Genomic DNA, 21,924 nt, shown 5'->3' on the forward strand with positions numbered 1-21,924 from the left:
GAGTTTCTGCACTAGACCCTAATAGACCAAATCAAAATGGAGTCAGTCGTGCTACGTGCCACATAATTAAACTAAAACTTAAAACACAAACCAACAGGAAATCCACAAATGGGCCAGTTTTCTAGGAAAAAGCAAAACAAAACAGGAGATTCGCAGCATCCGGTCGGAAGGGGCCCAGTCAACCTGGCCAGCATAAGGAAGTCACTGCTTAAACTCATACAAGGAGAGTAACCAGAGGATAACCAGTCTGCTCTTTGTACTGGGCTGTTTCCCTGTTCCTGCTGCAGCTGCCTTATAAAAAGCCAATTGTCCTGCCATACCCAGTGGAGCTCCTTTCTATTTTGTAGAGTGAATATTATGTTGCCTAGTTCATGAATCATGAATAAAAGCCAATTAAATATTTAAAACTCTATGTGTTTAAATTTTATTATTTAATAGGTCTTTATTGTTCAGAAACTATATGTGTAGTCCTTAAGAGCACAAACTCTGGAGCTGAACTGTGGGAATTCAAATTCCAGTTCTCATGCTTAGTAACTGTGTAACTTTAGGCAAATTATTTGACTTCTCTTTGTCTTAGTTTCCTCATCTATAAACAGAAATAATATACAGAACTGAATACATGCTTACTATACAATCAGCAGTTGTGCTACTTGGTATTTACTCAGATGAACAGAAAACTTAGGTCTACACAGAAATCTGCGCATGAATGTGTATTCATCCTCGCTTAAACTTGGAAGCAACCAAGATGTGCTTCAATAGGTGAATGGATAAACTGTGATATATCCAAACTATGGAATATTATCCAGTGCTATAAAGAAACAAGCTATTAAGCCATGAAAAGATATGGAGGGACCTTAAATGAACATTATCCAATGAAAGAAGCCAGTCTGAAAAGGCTACCTACTCTGTGATTCCAACCTTGTGACATTCTGGAAAAGACAAAACCATGGAGACAGTAAAAAGATCAGTGGTTCCAACATAGCACATGTATACCTATGTATCAAACCTGCAGGTTGTGCACGTGAACCCTAGAACTTAAAGTATAAAAACAAAAAAAAGCAGTGGTTCCCAGGGTTTCAAGGAGAGGGACAGATTAATAGTTGGAGCACAGAGGATTTTTAGAGCAGTGAAACCACTCTGCATGATACTATAGTGTCATTATACCTTTTCTAAACCTACAGAATGCACAACACAGAGTGAGCCCTAATGTTAACTATGGACTTTGGGTGATAATTGTGTGTCAATGTAAGCTGATTGTAACAAACTTACCACTCTATGGGGGAGTCTGTTGGGGGATGGGTATATGGGAAGCTTTTGTACCTTCTGCCCAGTTTTGCTGTGATTCCAAAACTGCTCTAACAAACAAAGTCTATTTTAAAAACAAATGGGAATGTATCAGGACGAGCCACAGACAAAACTCCTCAGACACCGAGTTAAAAAAGGAAGGGGTTTATTTGGCCAGGGGGCATCGGCAAGACTTCTGTTTAAAGAGCCGAGCTCCTCAAGTGAGCAATTCCTGTCTCTTTTAAGGGCTCACAACTCTAAGGGGGTGCATGTGAGAGGGTTGTGATTGATTAAGCAAGCAGGGGGTATGTGACTGGGGGCTGCATGCCCCGGTAATTAGATCAGAACAAAACAAGATAGAGATTTTCACAGTGCATTTCTATACAACGTCTGTAATCTACAGGTAACAGAACCAATTAGGTCAGGGGTCGATCTTTAACTACCAGGCCCAGGGTGCTGTGCTGGGCTGTCTGCCTGTGGATTTCATTTCTGCCTTTTAGTTTTTACTTTTTCTTTCTTTGGAGACAGAAATTGGGCATAAGATGATATGAGAGGTGGTCTCCTCCCTTATTCCCCCCTTTTGAGACTCTCACTCATTTTATTAGTGGGAGTTCTCACTTTCATTTTCACTACCCATGTCTTCTTGCAAGACAGATCAATAGTGATTCATATAGTACACTTGTGCTGAAGCATTTTGGTGAACTAAGGTAGCGATGAAGCTTTTTATTATTCGAAGAAGTGCAGGTAGCAAACAAGGGAGCAGTAAGTAGGTTCCTATTAGTATTATAACTCTTATTATAAGAGTTTTAAATCCTCCTAGCACTGGGAGCCATTTTCTAAACATGGCCCTAGGATCAGATCTATGCCACACTTGCACGGGCACATGTGCTAGTTTTGTCATATCTCTAACCGTGTCTTCAACTACTTGCCCTTGATTATCTATGTGTAGGCAGCAATTAGTAAGGTTAAATTTCCTACTGATCTCTCCTTCAGCTGCTAGCAAGTAGTCAAGAGCTAATCTATTTTGATAGATAGCATTTCTCATCTGAGTTTCTTGCTGGGCCAGAATAGTCAAGGCTCTGCTGGTTTTATTAGTGATTATTTTGAAGACAGCTTGTAACTATATGATTCGGTTGATCAGGTAAATGGGGGTCCAGTATCCCCATGAGCCGTCTTGTGCCTAAGTAGCAGGCCTATAATATTGTATGATTCTCTCGGGGCCATTTATCATTTTTTCAATTTCTTATAGCTATGCTTCTCTTTTCGCGGGAAGCATAGACAGGGAAGCCCAGGAGTTCGCCTGTTTTTATGGGCAGTAGGAAGAAAGATGGTTTAATAGTGCCAATAACACAACTGCCTGCCCACTGATCAGGTAATTTGGCATAAGCTCTATGCCCACATATCCAGTATAATCCAGTGGGGACTGTCCAGTCCCGGTGGGACTCCAGGTGGGTTCACACAGTTTGCAACTTTGGGAATTTATTAAATGGATTCCTCTCTGTGTGATTTGAACTCCACCAAGTGACTGTTTCTGTGGTACCATTATACAGTTTCTGTCTCAGACAACTAAGTCATCCTACGGAGTGAGTGAATTCTTTTTCTTCTCTAGCTATGCAATATTGTCCTATAATTGAGGCTTTTAGGACCCAGAAATTATCAGGGTGATTCTTTTGAGCCAGGAATTCATCAGGAACTGGGTCTGTAGGTACTAATTCCCAGGCTTCCTATGGCCACTGATCTCTTATTACAGTTCCTCCACATACATAACATGAAGTGACATTGAGAGACTGTGCTACATGCTTGGCTAATTGCAAAAACAAATTTCTTGTTTTTCCTGGAATTTCTGATACTGGCACATTTAGTTCATCATAGAGAGTTTGGAACACTGGCTTAGGAGAGTGTTTGTAAACTTCTCCTCAAACCAAGATATTTACTCAAGGATCCAGTCTGGCCCCATCGATTCCTAAGGTCACACACTCCTCTTTTTTCCAGCGAAGATCAAAAGGATTGGTTATTACCAGCTCTAAGGGGTTACATTGACCCTTAGTACAGGAAGGGCCATTTTTTCCTTTCCAAAGGCGGACTGGATCCTTCTCATCATTTGTTTTTTCCAAGTGGCCTAAATGACACAAGACCAGTATTTACATTTATTTCCACACAGTCCTAATTTATGACAGATGTACTTATTTTCTGCCATATAGCCTCTTTTCTAGTTAAGAGAACTACACCTTATTCCTAACTTATTACTATTAATGACAGCACAGACATCAAATTTTAAGGTGACTTGTTTGGGCACCCTTTTTTTTTTTCTATTTTAGCTAACACTTTACTCGTATCATTTATGAGCCCCTATCAGTCTTCAGTTCTTAATCTTGTTTTAAAAAACTGTGGTCATGGGAGACTCAGATGTGTCATAACACACATCAGGTTGGTCATTTCCTGGGCTACATACCTTGTATAGAATAACATTATACAAACATTCTTTTTAGAGTTCCAGTACACTTACAATAACTGTAAAATAATAGGACCTTAGCAACCTTTGGTCCTACCTCAGTGACTTGATGTATACACTGGGAACAATCCTCAGTCTGAGGAAGGTCAGTTGAAGTCCTTACTGTACAAGTCCAAATTGTCTGAGGAAGGTCAGTTGAAGTCCTTACTGTACAAGTCCAAATTTTAAGGAAAATGAGTCCCGCGATGAGTTTCCTCATGCTTTGGCCATGTGTGGACCAGTCAGCTTCCGGGTGTGACTGGAGCAGGGCTTGTTGTCTTCTTCAGAGTCACTTTGCAGGGGCTGGCGAAGCTGCTCCCGTCCACGTACCACTCAGTCTACTGATGTTTAAGGATGATCTCGGAGGTCGGGCCTGCTAGAATAAACTGAATCCAACACCTCTACACAGTTACGTTCAACTGGGCTCTCTGATACTGGGAGCAAGTGGTGAGGTTTAGGGTGTTGCAAACTTCAATGGTTATATGGGAATTTTCACATAGCAAGGTTTGGTACTTGGTTAATCTAGCATTTGTTAACCAATGATGTCCTTTGGTATTTATTAAAGTTACCACAGCATGGGGGGCGCTTTATATTCAGGTTTTGCCTAAGGGTTAGTTTATCTGCTTCTTGCGCTAACAGGGCCTTTGCTGCTAGGGCCCTTAGACCTGGGGGCCAGCCTTTGGAAACCTTGTCTAGTTGTTTTGAGAGATAGGCCACTGGCATTGGCCAGGACCCCACAGTCTAGGTTAAAACTCCAACTGCCATTTTTTCTCTTTCTGACACACAGAGTGTAAAGAGTTTTGCCAGGTCAGGTAGCCTCAGGGCTGGGGCTGACGTGAGTTTTTCTTTTAACTCATGAAAAGCTCGTTGCTGTTGGTTGTAATAGATGTAGTTTATCTAATCTACATTTTTATTAACTGTCACCTACTAAAATATTGACTCCAATCCTGCAGCTATTTGATTTGACGCTTTAAATTGATCTGGTATTCCTCGTGGGACTCCAATTGCATCTAAATAGACATGAGAGTCGAAAGACCCATAAGGGGCTTCTCTCACTTTATGATGTCTTATTATTATTTTTTCCTTCTGGTTGATGAAATGCCAGGGTGAAAGGGATAGCCAATTGGACATAAAGCACAAGTGCCACTCCAGTTATTTGGCAGAGTGCCCAGTAAAGGTCCACCACAATACCACCACACATCCGCTCGGGGTTGAACAAGGGCTGACTGATTGATAAGCTCTTGAAAATTCCTAAGCTCACTGCATCCTTTCAGGTCTCCAAGGAATGCTAAGTTTACTCTCTGTCGTGAGAGACACGAAGTGAACTTAGTATTGGGAGACAGAATCTGGATGGCCCTCGGGCTGAACCACAGGGTGCCGGACTTTGGGGTATAGCAGAGAGAGAGTTTGGCATGACTTATTACTCCAGGCTGTAGAATCCTGGAAAAGAGCTACCATGCAGCCTATGCCTGGTCGACTGGAGGACCACCTTAGTAGAAGGGGGAAAATCTGGGCCTCTGGCCTGCCGTGTGCACAAGCATAACAATTGCTTTTGTTTAATGTGCAGATGGAATATTTGATCCATTTTAACCAGGCATTTGCATCTTGGTATCCTGTCTTAATTGCTAAAGTTTGTTTTAAGTCATTAACTTCTATGATCCTCTAGTAAAATGAATGTATGGTTTTAGGGAAATTACAAACACTGGCTGGGGCAGCCCATCCTTGCTCTTTAGTAGTCCACGGAATGTTGGACCAGTGAAAGCTCTATATCGGGGGGGGGGGGGCAACACTCCTGGTTGGCACTGGGGTCTTTATCGAAATCTCGCTGGATTAAATGGTCCTAGTTTACTAATGCCTCATCTGAGGAGAGTCAGGAGGGACAGAAGTACTTTTCTGAAGTAGAAAGCTGTCTTTGACTTGGCAAGTCCTCACAGGGTATAACAAGGCAAGCATTAAATGCAATAGTTTGAGGTGAAATTGACTTGGTTATATTAATAACTAGATGGTCAGCAATAGAATGAGGAAAGAAGAAAGAGTAATAGAATAGATTAAAAGAGTTAAATTTTTCCTAGCTTTAGTTTGGTAGGGTTTTCCCCTGGGACTATGGCCCACGACTCTGGAGGGAGTGGCACTTTCTTGACTCGGGTGTGATGAGTCCATTCTTTTTTGCCGTACGAACAGCAGTCTTGGTGGTTAGCAGCACAAGGTAGGATCCTTCCCAGGCTGGCTCGAGTTTTTCTTCTTTCCACCTTTCGATGAGAACGTGATCTTCAGACTGGTGCTGGTTTACTGGAAATTCTAGGGGTGGTACTTAGACTTTCAGTTTTTTTGTTTGTTTGTTTTTTGTTGTTGTTGTTTTTGCGAGAAAGGAAAGTGGAAGATAAACCAAGTATATAATTTTTAAGAAATTGACCTTTTGTTTTAAATGTGGGAACCTTGGCAGTGGACTTTATAGTCCTTAAGTGCCTTTTTACTGAGAAATTTCCTTTAGCACCTATTTTTATTAGTTTTTAAACCAAAGAAAGCCAAATACCATTTTACATTTAACAATGCTTCTCATAAGATTTTTATACCAGATAAGCTAAATGTTATCTTTATATTAGTGTGTTATTAATATTAAACCTTATTTTAATAAAACCTTGTAGACATATTTATTTAATTTTTAATGTTTGACCATAAGGTACGATTTTATAGACTCTTTTTAACCTTCTATAATTTTTGCTAAAGAGCAGGTTGGTGCTTTAAGAAAAACCTGTTATGCTTTTACTTTAATATCCAGTTCACAGAAAAACTGGATGATACTTCTTTAACTTTAGCTGATATGTTGACACACAGAATGTTCTTTACAATTAACATTTTAAAACTTGCTTAAACCTTCAAAACAATAATTTTTTTAACTTTTTAATGTAGGTAAAAATGTACATTCTTATGCCTCCTTATAATCATTTTACCAAAGGTATATTTTGCTTTTCTTATACACCTTGCACATAAACTGATTTTTTTTTTTCAGTAGTTTTACATTCAGGAGGCCTAGTTACATTTAAATTATACAACATTTTTTGCATAAATTCTTTTTTTAACACACTTTTTTTATAACCTTTTTTTTTCTTTCACGACTTTTACAGGCAATTTTTCGACATGCCTTAACTTTCTGACTTATTACAAACATTTGCTTTCTTTAAACAACCAGTTAATTTATTTCAGGACAAGAATTTACCATATAACACTCTTTTTGTATAAATTCAGCCCCCCCCCCTTTTTGCCTTTTTCTTTCAAAGATGATAACCATTCTTTTCCAAAGTGAGCTTTTTTTTATGTCTGTGAACTAGACTGTCTAAGGCCACAAGAATAGAAGTTACTATAATACACGTTACACTGTTAACTTTTAGCAAACTTTAGTTTTGTTGAAAACCTTGTAAGTATGGGATTTTAATTATCCTTTGCTATTAATAAGACCTTGTTTTGTCCAAATTAGAATTGGTATGATGGCTTTTAAAGGAATAGGGTACACTTTTTTTTTCTTAACTACTTGTATATTTCTCTTTCTTTCTTTCTCTCTTTGACGTTGTCTCTCTCTCTTAGACTTTCCTTTTGCCTCTGTCTCTTCCTGTCTCTCTCTGCCTCTGTCTTTCCTTGCCTCTGCCAGCCGCTTTGCTGCTGTTCTTTCAACCACTGTGTGTTGGGGGCGGGGGGTATAGAACCAGCTGTAACCAAGTGTCTATGTACAGGAACTGGTCTGGGTTCCCTGGCTCACATGTTACCTTGTGCTATACCTTTGAAACAAGGGACCCGTTTGGAGTGGGCAAGTTCCAAAGACTAGTCTTACCAAGTTTTAGATGTCCAGACTCCAAGTGCCCGTTCCTTCCCAGTGTTCAGCCACTGCGTTGATCCTCCATGGGGGCCTACCACACACTGCTTTGGCAAGGCATCCCACTGGGACAAATGCCTACCCGGGAGCGCTCTCAGAATCCGCGTCCCTGGGGCTGGTCGGAGTCCCCGCAGGGATATTCCACAGGGCAGGCTTCCTTCTAATGGCCAACCTACCTCTAATGCTGGCCAGTCTATCTTACACAAAGTTTTAAGTTTTCCTGGTGTCATAGTACTCCATAGTCTCCCTTAAATCCTTTTTTTGAAATTTTTCAACATAGTTCCTAGTGGGGTGGGCTTGCTTTTGTGCCTCACCCATGTTTCCTCTAGACAAAACACCACACTAACACCACACGCACACCACAAAACAAAGAACGGGTAAAAAGGGGACACACACACTTTTGTAGTTTACACCAAACCAAAATCAAAACCAAAATCAGAGTATCCAGAAATCCAAGCTAAGTCAAAACCAACCACAAAACAAAGAACAGGTAAAAAGGGGACACACACACTTTTATAGTTTACACCAAACCAAAATCAAAACCAAAATCAGAGTATCCAGAAATCCAAGCTAAGTCAAAACCAAAACCAAAGTATCAAGCAATCCAAGTCAAGTCAAAAACAAAAACCAAAGTGCCGGTACAGGCACACCATGGGTGATCAGGCCATGCTTCCACTCAAATGGAGTGGGCAAGTTCCCAAGACTAGTCTTACCAAGTGTTAGATGTCCAGACTCCAATTGCGCGTTCCTTCCCAGTGTTCAGCCACTGCGTTGATCCTCCATGGGGGCCTGCCACACACTGCTTTGGCAAGGCGTCCCACTGGGACAAATGCCTACCCGGGAGCGCTCTCAGAATCCGCGTCGCTGGGGCTGGTCGGAGTCCCCGCAGGGATATTCCACAGGGCAGGCTTGAGCCACCTTGACCATCCACCATTCACCTCGCTTCCCGGTCAGGGAACCAAGAAATGTAGCAGGACAAGCCACAGACAAAACTCCTCAGAAACCGAGTTAAAGAAGGAAGGGGTTTATTCGACCGGGGGCATCAGCAAGACTTCTGTCTCAAGAGCCGAGCTCCTCAAGTGAGCAATTCCTGTCCCATTTAAGGGCTCACAGCTCTAAGGGGGTGCATGTGAGAGGGTAGTGATTGATTGAGCAAGCAGTGGGTACGTGACTGGAAGCTGCATGCACGGGTAATTAGATCGGAACAAAACAAGATAGGGATTTTCACAGTGCATTTCTATACAATGCCTGTAATCTATAGATAACAGAACCAGTTAGGTCAGGGGTCGATCTTTACCAGGCCCAGGGTGCGGCGCTGGGCTATCTGCCTGTGGATTTCATTTCTGCCTTTTAGTTTTTACTTCTTTCTTTGGAGGCAGAAATTGGGCATAAGACGATATGAGGGGTGGTCTCCTACCTTAAGAGTACTAGTGGTAGTCAGTAATGTGTAGTGAGGATTAGATGAGCTAAGATTATATAAAGCACTTGGAACAGTACCTGGCATGGCGTAAGCTTATGTGATTTAGTTATTATATTATTAATGAGCATAAAAATATTTATATGGCTTTTATACGTTCCCTCATGTAGTTGGGCTTCCACTCCTATTTTTTGCCACGTAAGCTTAAGTTTTTCAACCTCAAATTCTTCTGCTACGATTGCTGTCATAGAATCTAATCACATTGACAATATTTATTTAAGTGTGGGCAGAAGGCCTCCTACATCAGAATGACCTGGGGTGTGAATTGATAATACAGATTATTACACTCCTCCAGATCTGCATTTCCACAAGCACCTTGTGTAATCCTGGTGCATTCCAGAGTTACAGAGCTAGTGCTGTGAAAGTCTGGGAAGGATTATACCACTTCTGACTTCCCAGGCACTGCTTAATGTATTTCCCCACAAATTTGTCCAAAAAATACACATGTAGATTTTGGCAGAGCACCATGTGTCTGAGAAATAGAAAGGAAAGTAGTGACCTAAGAATTCTTCAGTCCATCTCAGAACCTAGTCTCTTGTGAAATGACTTCTATGAAGTAGAACATTCTTTGTGTTCTACTTTTCTTAACAGTGTGAGTAATAGTCCGTTCCTGCACTTACGTTTTAAGTATTCGGTACTAATTAGTGAGTGTGTGGCTAATTCTAAACAGGTGAGTCATTTGGGTGCTTTTAGGAATAAAACGAAACTGTAGGACTGAGAAAAATATCTGTCATTGACAACAGGAAATAGAAATAAATAATATGTGATTTTGCAGTGAAATGACAGGGTTATTATTCAAACCCTTCTCTCCTGAGTCTACAGCCAGGCATATAATATAAGTTCAGTTGTGAGTGAAAATAATGTTTTTTAAGTCACAGGAGGTTGGCCATTACTGACATTTTGTTTCTTTTTTGTTTTTGAGGCTAGAGTGCAGAGACGCGATCACAGCTCACCGAGGTTGCAGCCTCAACTTCCTGGGTTCAGGTGATCCTCCCACCTCAGCCTCCCAAGTAGCCAGGACTACAGACATGTGCTACCATGCCTGGCTAATTTTTTTTTTTTTTTTAATTTTTTTGTAGAGACAGGGTTTTGCGGTCTTCCCTAGGCTGGTTTTAAACTCCTGGGCTCAACTGATCTGCCCATCTCAACTTCCCAAAGTGCTGGGATTACAGGTATGAACCACTGCACGCAGCCCATTACTATTAACAGGACTGTTGGACAGGTGTTAATAGAATGCTTTACACATTCTTGTAAAGATAGGAGAGAAATGAAGTGAGTACAGACTTAAGAAGGGAAAAAGCAAAAAGATATTGCGGATACTGGTTTGCAAATTAAGATAACAAATATTTATTGAATACTTAAAAACCAGGTGTTGTGGTAGGAACACACACACACACCTCTTTCTTCATCCTCACAACAACCAAGAAGAGTAAATATTATAGTCCTCATTTTATAGAAGAAATTGAAGCTCAGAATGGTTCATATAACTGACAGTGAACAGAGTCAAGACTTAAACACAGAACTTCTGATTCTAAAATATAGTTTAACATACTTGACATATAATTTTTGATCAGCAATTATATACAGTTGGACTATAAATGAATGTTTTTGTGCATAGGTAATGCATATTGGACACTATTTCACAGTTCCCCTGAATTTGTTATTTGAAGATGGCCAGAGGGGATTTTCACTTCCAACCAAGATGAAACAAGAGAAATTAGATATTTATTAATACCCTTCTGCCTAAAACAATGAGAAAACTGGACAGCATATATAAAAAATGTCTTTTGGATTTTGGAAAGAAAGCACCTGAAGACCTGGATCTCTGAGAGAAGAGAAAGAAGCACAGTGAGTTTACCATTGCACCAACTGTCTCCCTGGGGGCAGTTTCCAAGGCTTCAGTGCAGACTAAGACAGAGCTTTCCCAGAGGTGTGCAGAGAGCAGAGTTCAGTGTGGCCAAGGTGGCTAGAATTTACAGAGTCAGGTCCTGGAGACGTGAGAGCAGCACAGGAAGGTGCAGAGGGCCCTCAAGGCTTTGCTGACCCAAGGTGTTTGGTTGAGTACCGATCTGCACAAACTCCTCTTTGGAGCAGGAATCCAAAGATCTTGGAAGAACAATATCTTCAAAAAGCAAGTAGGTAGTATGATTATGATAGTATGATTAAGAAAGAAGCTGAAAGATTGTAGGGCTGTGGTGAAGATATATATTACTTTAGTCAGTAAGAAAAAAAACTATTGGGCCAGACGTGGTAGCTCATGCCTGTAATCCCAACACTTTGGGAGGCTGAGGCGGGCGGATGACTTAAAGTCAGTTTGCGACCAGTCTGGCCAACATGGTGAAATCCCATCTTTACTGAAAAAAAAAAAAATACAAAAATTAGCTGGGTGTAGTGTCAGGCACCTGTAATCCCAGCTACTCGGAGGGCTGAGGTAGGAGAATTGCTTGAACCTGGAGGCGGAAGTTGCAGTGAGCCAAGATTGTGCCACTGTACTCCACCCTGGGGGACAGAGCAAGACTCCATCTCAAAAAACAAACAAGCTGTTAAAAACCCGGGACATTTTGGGAGGCCAAGGCTGATGAATCACCTGAGGTCAGGAGTTCGAGACCAGCCTGGCCAACATGGCAAAGCCCCATCTCTACAAAAATCCAAAAAAAAAAAAAAAAATTAGCTGGTCATGTTATCACATGCCTGTAGTCCCAGCTACTCAGGAGGCTGAGGTAGGAGAATCACTTGAACCCAGGAGGTAGAAGTTGCAGTGAGCCAAGACTGTGCTATTGCACTCCAGCCTGGTCAATAGAATGAGACTCTGTCTCATAAACAAACAAAAACCCCAGGGAAATCTATATAAGAAACATACTGTCCAAATTTACAACAAAACTGAATATGCTTTTATTTTAAGCAACTGATGGAGTGAAAGAAAAGATAATCCATTTGACATTTATGCTTGCAATGTCTTACTTTAAGCATCATATAATTTGGTGATACAAGATGGTTAAAAAAACAAAAGTATGTGTGCAGAGATTATATGTGTATATGTATTATATATGATAGCGTGTCCGGAATTGGTGGGCTCTTGGTCTCGCTGAGCTCAAGAATGAAGACGCGGACCCTCGCAGTGAGTGTTACAGTTCTTAAAGATGGTGTGTCCAGAGTTTGTTCCTTCTGATGTTCAAATGTGTCCAGAGTTTCTTCCTTCTGGTGGGTTTGTGGTCTCGCTGGCTTCAGGAGTGAAGCTGCAGACCTTCACAGTGAGTGTTACAGCTCTTAAAGGCGGTGCGTCTGGAGTTGTTTGTTCCTCCCATCTGGAGTTGTTCATCCCTCCTGGTGGGTTCATGGTCTTGCTGGCTTCAGGAGTGAAGCTGCAGACCTTCGCGGTGAGTGTTACAGCTTATAAAGGCAGCGCGGACCCAAAGACTGAGCAGCAGCAGCAAGATTTATTTCAAAGAGTGAAAGAACAAAGCTTCCACAGCGTGGAAGGGGACCCGAGCAGGTTGCCACTGCTAGCTGGAGCAGCCTGCTTTTATTTCGTTATGTGACCCCACCCACATCCTGCTGATTGATCCTTTTTACGGAGAGCTGATTGGTCCATTTTGCAGAGAGCTGATTGGTCCGTTTTGACAGAGTGCTGATTGGTGCGTTTACAGTCCCTGAGCTAGACACAAGAGTGCTGATTGGTGTATTTACAATCTTTTAGCTAGACACAAAAGTTCTCCAAGTCCCAACTAGATTAACTAGACACAGAGCACTGATTGGTGCATTTACGAACCTTGAGCTAGGCACAGGGTGCTGATTGGTGCATTCACAATCCTTGAGCTAGACACAAAGTGCTGATTGGTGCATTTACAATTCTCCAGCTAGATATAAAAGTTCTCTAAGTCCCCACCAGATTAGCTAGACACAGAGTGCTGATTGGTGCATATACAATCCTCCAGCTAGACATAAAAGTTCTCCAAGTCCCCACCTGACTCAGGAGCCCAGCTGGCTTCCCCTAGTGGATGCCACACGGGGACTGCGGGTGGAGCTGCCCGTCAGTCCCGCACCACGTGCCACCACTCCTCAGCCCTTGGGCAGTGGATGAGACCAGGTGCTGGGGAGCAGGGGGCGGTGCCCATCAGGGAGGCTCGGCACGGGAGCCCACCGCAGGGGAGCTCGGGCATAACAGGCTGCAGGTCCTGAGCCCTGCCCCACAGGTAGGTGGCTGAGGCCCAGCGAGAATTCAAGCATGGCGTGGGTGGGCTGGCAGTGCTGGGGGACCCGGCAGACACCCTCCAGAGCTGCTGGCCCAGGTGCTAAGCCCCTCACCGCCCAGGGCCGGCAGTGCTGGCGGGCTGCTCCAAGTGCAGGACCTGCTGAGCCTGCGCCCACCCGGAACTCACGCTGGTCCACGAGCTCAGCATGCGGCCCCAGTTCCCACCCGCGCCTCTCCCTCCACACCTCCCTGCAAGCAGAGGGAGCCGGCTTTGGCCTCGGCCAGCCCAGAGAGGGGCTCCCACAGTGTAGCGGTGGGCTGAAGGGCTCCTCAAGCATGGTCAGAGTGGACGCTGAGACCGAGGTGGCACTGAGAGCGAGCGAGGGCCACGAACACATTGTCACCTCTCAATCCTCCCTCTAAACAGGACACCCCAACTGCTGTTGGGAATTTGGCCGATGACCGCTCTAGCTACTTCCTGCTGGATAGGGGAGCTGAAGGGACCCTGCAGTTATAGTGACCTCCAGAGGGGAGCTCTCTAAGCCAGTGAAAGTGCCAGCAGGTGGGTCCAAGGGTCCTCGGTAGAAGTTGTTAGTTGAACTCATTTGGGATTCTATTTGTAAGACCACCTGTAGCTTGATGGCCTCAATTCTAGAGGAAACAAATTTGACAAGAAGGTTAAAAATACAGGGCCCAAAGGCGAGTAACAGCAAGATGGCTGCCATGGGACCTAGAAAGGGGAGAAGCCATGTTGCCCAACTCCAGAGGTTGGTATAAGAGTTTGAAAGGTGTTGTCTGATTTCAGAAGCCTTTTCCTGTAAATGCCAGGCAGCATCTTGTACTATCCCTGACTGGTTAGTGTAAAAACAACACTCTTCCACTAAGAAGGTACAGAGTCCTCCTTTCTCAGCAGTGAGGAGGTCTAGGCCTTGGTGGTCTTGGAGAGTCACTGCTGCCAAAGAGTATATTTGGGATTGTAGAGCAAGGATAGATTCTGTTATTTCTTGCAAACTGTCTGAGAAATCCTTTGAGAGCGTGTGGTAGTAGGACAGTGAAGTAGATAAACTGGCTATTCTGGTTCCTGTGGCAGTAGCAATTCCTAACCCTATAAGTAGGGATATTAGTTGTATGGCTCTGTGCTGATGGACCTGAGCTTTGAGGGGTACTGATAAGGTCTGATTTCCTGGGGCAATGTTAATGTTGGGACTTAGAAAGACTAAGGTGCAGGTGCCTGTCCATTTAGTGGGGAGGCAGATGTAGGTCGACATTCCACATAAGAAGAATATACCTTAGCTGGGTAGACAGAAATTTACCCTGGCTTTTAAAGGAATAGGGTACACTGTTTTTTCTTTACTACTTCCATCTCTCTTTCTTTCTCTTCAACTTCTCCTTTGTTTGTCTCTTTCTCTCTGACTCCCTCTTTGTCTCTTCCTCTCTTTCCTTATTTGACTTTCTCTCTGTCTCTTCCTCTTTCTCTCTTTTCCTTTCTGCTGATCTTTCCCTGCCTCTGCTAGCAGCTTATGCTCTTGTTCTCCCCTCTCCTTCCAATTTTGTTGGTTTTAGCAGTGTAAGACTGCCACCTTCTTGTGTGCTATAACTCCATAATTTCCCTGTGGTATTCATTGGGGTTTCCCCCAGAGATTAGGAACTCCCCTTTTTCCATATTGCAGCATGGCCATGTGGGATCAGACAAGCATACCTGCTATCTGTTTACACATTTACTCTTCTTCCCTTTTCCCAGTTCTAAGGCTCGGGTAAGTGCCACTAGTTCTGCTAACTGGGCACTGGTCCCTGGGGAAAGAGGCTTACTTTCAAGTAGTTACATCACTAACTATAGCATAACCTGCCCTTCATATCCCATTCTCCACAAATGAACTTCCATCAGTATATAGGTTAAGGTCAGGATTAGCTAAGGGGACTTCTAAGAGATCTTCTTGGGTGGCATAAGTCTGGACTATAATTTGTTGGCAGTCATGCTCGATTGGTTCCCCATCCTCTGGGAGAAAAGTGGCAGGGTTGAGGTCCACGCATGTGCGTATTTGAAGCACCGGTCCCTCAAGGAGTAGTGCCTGGTATCTAAGTAGGTGGTTGTCTGATAACCATAAACTTCCTTTGGCACCTGGTGTGCCATTTACATCATGAATAGTCCAGACAGTGAGGTCCTTTCCTTGTGTTATCTTGACAGCTTCTGACACTAAGATGGCCATCGCCTCAACTACCTGTAAACAGTGAGGCCAGCCTTTTGCTACTACATCAGTTTCATTACTTAGGTATGCCATTGGTTGTGGGGTTGTCCCATGAGTCTGAGTAAGGACTCCAAGAGCTATCCCTGCTCTCTGTGATGTATAAAGAGAAGTTTTGTCCTGTTGGAAGGATTAAAGTTGGAGTTTGTACTAGGACCTGCTTTAAGGTTTTGAAGGCTATTTCTGCCTCTGGTTTCCATTTTACTAGATGAGTATAGAGTGGCCTGGCTAGCTTGCTGTATCCGGGGATCCACAGTCAGCAAAAGGAACACCCACAACTGTTTTAATGTCTTAGGGTGAGGATAAGCCAGTATAGGCTGTATTCGTTCCTTGCTGAGGGCGCTGGTCCCTCTGGCTAAGATTAGGCCTAGATATTTAACCTGCCGTAGGCAAAGCTGGGCCTTCAACTTAGACACCTTGTACCCTTGATTAGCTAGAAAGTTCAAGAGATCTAGAGTAGCCTGCTGGCACAAGGCTTCTGAACTGGTAGCCAAAAGTAAATCATCCACATACTGAAGTACCAGAGTGCCTGGACTTGAGAAGTGGCCTAGATCTTGGGTCAGTGCCTGAACAAACAGATGAGGGCTGTCCCTAAACCCTTGGGGCAAGACTGTCTATGTAAGTTGGGATGTGTGGTCTGTGGGATCCTCAAAGGCAAAGAGAAACTGGGAGTCAGAGTGCAGGGGAATACAGAAGGCACCCTTGAGGTCCAGAACCATGAACCATTCTGCTTCCTCTGGTATATGAGAGAGCAGGGTATAGGGGTTGGGTACAACCAGATATAGAGGAATTACTGCCTCACCGATGAGTCCAAGATCCTGCACTAGTCTCCACTGACTGTTCAGTTCCTACACTCCTAGAATTGGAGTTTTGCAGGGACTGTTTCATTTCCTTACTAAGCCTTGAGCTTTTAAATGTTCAACAATATCCTGAAATCCCCCATGAGCTTCAGGTCTCAAGGGACATTGCCTTCGATAAGGAAAAGGGGTGGGATCCCCTAACCTGATTTGGATCGGGCGAGCATCCCTTGCCCCTCCAAACTGTCCCTCCAATGCCCAGACTCCAGGGTTGATTCCTCTTTCAAGGAGGGGACAACAAATGGGTAACTTGTTCCCCATATTCATGTAGATAGTAGCTCCAGCCTTGGCTAATATATCCCTCCCTAGTAAGGGTGTGGAGATCCATACTGGGGACGGCTTGCTGACCAGTAGGGAATTTGTCCCTTTCTTCGGCTGTCATTCTATCATTTACTTGACTAAGATACCAGGTATCTCCAAACTCTCGGGCTGCAGCTAAAGCCACATTATTTTCATTAAAGGCCAGGGTTTGATCTAACAGTAGCATGACATCTCTCCAAGCAAGGTCGAAGGTTTGCCCTAGACCCTGTAGGACATCCATGTACCTATCAGGGTTGTCTGAAAACTTCCCCAGGTCTGCCTTAATCTGCTTTAAGTCAGAGAGGGAGAAGGGAACATATACCCGGGTTGGGCCAAATTCCCCTCCCCCTACAGTTTGAAGGGGACATAACCGATAGCTTGGGGGTTTTTGTGGTCGTTTTGAGATTTATTTGCTTATTTCCTTCTGGGCAAGGGAGATTAGAGAAGGATTATCATTAATAGGAAGGGGAGCTATAGGGAGGCTAGGATATGGGGTAAGCTGAGAGGTTCTCTTGTGAAATATAAATTGTAAGCTTTGCATAGTTGTGTATTCTCTCTCAATGAAAAGAAAGCTTGGTCATAAGGTATTTTACTCCATTTGCCTTCCCTCTTACAAAAAAGGTCAAGCTGCAGGATAGTATTGTAATCTGTACTTCCCTCAGGTGGCCATTTTTCCCCATCAGAGAGATAATATTGGGGCCAAGCCATAGTGCAGGAAAAAATGAGCCACCTCTTTTTTCAGGGTTTGTGGGTCAAATTCGTCCCAATGGCTTAGGATGCATTTCACAGGTGAGCCTGTTGATGCCTGAGTGTTTCCCATCTGAAAGACAAAACCGCCCACAGTTTTGGTTTGTGTTGTTTCTCCACCTGCCCAAGAACCCACAACGGTCCCTGGACCCTGCTGATAGGAATAGTTGCGCTCACTGAAGCAGCAGCAGAAACACTAGTTCTCCTCCCAGACCACAAGGAGGATCGAGGAAGGTCAGATTTAGTGGCCCTTACTGACGCATTCTCGAAAACCCACACGCTTGCCTGTCCTCCTAGACCACAAGGAGAACCGAGAAAAATCTGATTCAGTGGCCCTTACCAACGCATTCTCGAAAACCTGTTAGAGTCCTAAGCAGTCTCCTGTTAGTATTGGGACTTTACCCCCATCCTATAAAGATGTTATGCCCCAAAAATGAAGTGGAGGACCATGCCCTGAGGGAGGGAAGGGATCTCCAGAGTTGGAAGAGTGATGCCTTTTGTCCCCACTTATATGAATAGGAAGGATACAATTTCTGAGGCTCCCCAGATCCTAGCTTCAGGAATAGCTTTTGTTAGGCCTGTTTGTCTGAGAAGGTATCCTAAAATTCCAGGTAATCCCCCCTACAACAGGGCTTTGGGCAAAAATTATGTCTTTCTGATTGGTGAGCCCGGGTGCCTAAAGAAGGTAACAGAGTCTTCGAGTTTATACTAGAAGTCATTTTTATTGGTGAAACTAGAAAAGCACCAGAGACAGGGAGTGATTTTTAAAAGCGGGACTAGCCTCAGAGAAGAGAGGTGAGAGGAACTTTGTCTGGCAGACATTAGGACCCAGGGGGCAAGAGTCAGGATAGATAGGATAGATGGGCGAGTCTCGCTTTGATGACATGCCTTTGAGACCTCTGCTCATGGCCGTAGGGTCAACTAACTTGTTGTCGGGACCCCGGAGCTCAATGGCTTTCCTCTCTGTCAACCTTCGGCTCAGCCCAGAGGTACAGGAAAAGTGGAAGCTGGTTCCAGGCAAACCAACGCTCCCAACTCCAAAGACTCGGGGGTTGTTAGAGAGCCCTTTCCCAGAAAGCTTAACATCTGTGTCTTTAGTCCAGCGGCCACACTAGTCACTTTTAACTGGCCGACAGGTGCCTGGTATTTAGTCCCTGAATTCTAAGGAAAAATAGGACAGAATAGCAAGCGAAAGGGGTCCGATGGTACTCACTGCTTGGTGATAGGTGATAGTCTCACCGCTTGGCGATAGGCAATGGTCCCTTCGTGGTTGCCAAAATGTATCTGGAATTGATGGGCTCTTAGTCTCTCTGACTTCAAGAATGAAGCCGCGGCCACTTGCGGTGAATGTTACAGTTCTTAAAGATGGTGTGTCCAGAGTTTGTTCCTTCTGATGTTCAGATGTGTCCGGAGTTTCTTCCTTCTGGTGGGTTCGTGGTCTCGCTGGCTTCAGGAGTAAAGCTGCAGACCTTCACGGTGAATGTTACAGCTCATAAAGACAGCGCGGACTCAAAGAGTGAGCAGCAGCAAGATTTATTGTGAAGAGCAAAAGAACAAAGCTTCCATAGCATGGAAGGGGACCTCAGCGGGTTGCCACTGCTGTCTCAGGCAGCCTGCTTTTATTCCTTTATCTGACCCCACCCACATCCTGCTGATTGGTCCATTTTACAGGGAGCTGATTGGTCTATTTTACAGAGAACTGATTGGTCCATTTTACAGAGAGCTGATTGGTTCATTTTGACAGTGCTGATTGGTGCATTTACATCCCTGAGCTAGACACAGAGTGCTGATTGGTGTATTTACAATCGTTTAGCTAGACACAGAAGTTCTCCAAGTCCCAACTAGATTAGCTAGACACAGAGCACTGATTGGTGCATTTACGAACCTTGTGCTAGGCACAGGGTGCTGCTTGGTGCATTCACAATCCTTGAGCTAGACACAAGGTGCTGATTGGTACATTTACAATTCTCCAGCTAGACATAAAAGTTCCCCAACTCCCCACCAGATTAGCTAGATACAGAGTGCTGATTGGTGCATCCACAAACCCCGAGCTAGACAGAGTGCTGGTTGGTGCATATACAATCCCCCAGCTAGACATAAAAGTTCTCCAAGTCCCCACCCAACTCAGGAGCCCAGCTGGCTTCCCCTAGTTGATGCCACGCTGGGACCACGGGCAGAGCTGCCTGTCAGTCCCGCACCACCCGCCGGCACTGCTCAGCCCTTGGGCAGTGGATGGGACTGGGCGCTGGGGAGCAGGGGGCAGCACCCGTCCAGGAGGCTCGGACAGCGCGGGAGCCCACGGGGAGGGGGGTGGGGGCGGTGCTCGGGCATGGTGGGCTGCAGGTCCTGAGCCCTGCCCCACAGGGAGGTGACTGAGGCCCAGTGAGAATTCGAGCAGGGCCCAGCCAGCAGTGCTGGGGGATCTGGTGCACCCTCTGCAGCTGCTGGCCTGGGTGCTAAGCCCCTCACTGCCCGTGCCGGTGGCGCCAGTGGGCCACTCTGAGTACAGGTCCTGTGGAGCCCGCACCCACCTGGAACTCACGCTGGCCCGCGAGCGTGGTGCATAGCCCTGGTTCCTTCCCACGCCTCTCCCTCTACACCTCCCTGCAAGCAGAGGGAGCCAACTGTGGCCTCGGCAAGCCCAGAGAGGGGCTCCCACAGTGCAGCAGCGGGCTGAAGGGCTCCTCAAGTATGGCCAGAGCAGATGCTGAGGCCAAGGAGATGCTGAGAGCCAGTGAGGGCCGCCAGCATGTTGTCACCTCTCAATAGTGATAACAATTGTATTTTGTCTCACATTTAGAATAAGTCTACAGATAAAGCTTGAGAAAATTATAGATTAACTGAAATTTAAAAGTTAAAAATCTTCATATAAAAATGGTATGGTTTTGGGAGGCCGAGGCGGGTGGATCACGAGGTCAGGAGATCGAGACTATCCTGGCTAACATGGTGAAACCCCGTCTCTACTAAAAATACAAAAAACTAGCCGGGCGTGGTGGCGGGCGCCTGTAGTCTCAGCTACTTGGGAGGCTGAGGCGGGAGAATGGCGTGAACCCGGGAGGTGGAGCTTGCAGTGAGCCGAGATCAGGCCACTGCACTCCAGCCTGGGAGACACAGCGAGACTCCGTCTCAAAAAAAAAAAAAAAAAAAAAAAATGGTATGGTTGGCAGAACTTGAAAGTGGAGGGGAAAAGCAAGTGGACAGTAGTGTAAGTTAACTAATTTACATCGAAAGAATCAAGATACTGTTTAAAAATGATAGAATAAGAGACGGTTAAAGGATATTCACCTTTAAAATTTACAAAGATAATCAGAATTTTAAATTACAGAAATAATCAGAAGACAAATATTTTGATGTATTATATAGGAGAAGGTCTGGCATGATGGAAGGTAGGATAAATGAGCCAGTTTCCTCATCTTTAAATCAGGAATTCAGTAGTATGATTTAAAGATGGTAGCATAAGAACCAGAGGTCTAAGTATAGTGATTATTACCCGCAGCCCCAGAATAACTAAAGTGAGAGTTTAAATGGTTTACCTCTGTGGGATAAAACTTGGCTTGGGGGGATAGAAGGTAGAGACTTTCATTTTTCATTCTGTTACCATTTATTCACTTTAAACTTTCATATATGTTTAGTTATCCCTAGTGAATATCTTTTTTAGCCTCAAAATATATAGACCAGCTTTATTCTTTGACTGTTGTTGTATCCTGATGTGTCTTGAGATTGCTGAAAATGCTAAAGTGATAACAAGCCACATAAACTTTTCAGATAAGGAAGATGACTGGTTTTGTTCTTATTTTTGATGATCATTTCACATCTGGGAACTAGGCTCCAGTTCTGGGCACTAGAATATTGATGACTATAGAGTGTGTATATAGAAAAGAGCATCCAAGCTGGTGAGGAGGTCTAGAAACATTACTTATGACAAAAGGTAAAGGGAACTGCTAATGTATCATCTGGGAAGCTATACATCAGAAGTGAGGGGAGCATGATCACTAGCTTTAGATATATGGAAGAAGGGGTGTATTGTTCTGTGTGAGCAGAAATAGGACCAGTGGGTAGAAATTACAGAGTGGTAATATTATAAAAAGCTTTCTAGCTACCAGAGCTGTGTAATGATGTCACTGTTACTGTTTAGACAAAGATATTGTGGAGAGTATGCTCACATTTGGTTAGGATTCTCCTAAAGGAACTTCTGAAGTTCCTTACAACTTAGAGTTTCTGAAGGATTAGTTAGAAATAAGTCTTTAAAGTAGTCCATAATTGTAACCCATAAGAGTACAATTAACTCAACATACACTTTTTTAATAAACATTGTGTTAGTCCATTCTCCTGTTGCTATAAAGAAATACCAGAGACTGAGTAATTTATAAAGAGGTTTAATTGGCTCACGGTTCTGCAGGTGTACAGGAAGCATGGCAGCATTGGCTTCTGGGGAGGCCTCAGGGAACTTTTACTCATGGCAGAA

At 44.1% G+C, this 21,924-nt stretch overlaps 1 protein-coding gene across 2 annotated transcripts in view; it reads left to right on the forward strand.

Moving 5' to 3' along the window:
* The first annotated feature begins 7,749 nt into the window (after positions 1–7,749).
* PTPDC1 (protein tyrosine phosphatase domain containing 1) overlaps positions 7,750–21,924 on the forward strand; it is a 56,927-nt gene continuing 42,752 nt past the window's right edge. The window contains exon 1 of one of the 2 annotated variants that reach the window (XM_050761585.1): positions 7,750–10,968. The gene's annotated coding sequence lies outside the window, so the exon portion shown is untranslated. The remainder of the gene's footprint in view (positions 10,969–21,924) is intronic. The other variant, XM_050761584.1, reaches the window with a different exon arrangement.

The sequence above is a fragment of the Macaca thibetana genome, chromosome 15, assembly GCF_024542745.1.
Source record: "Macaca thibetana thibetana isolate TM-01 chromosome 15, ASM2454274v1, whole genome shotgun sequence".
Classification (NCBI taxonomy): Eukaryota; Metazoa; Chordata; class Mammalia; order Primates; family Cercopithecidae; genus Macaca; species Macaca thibetana.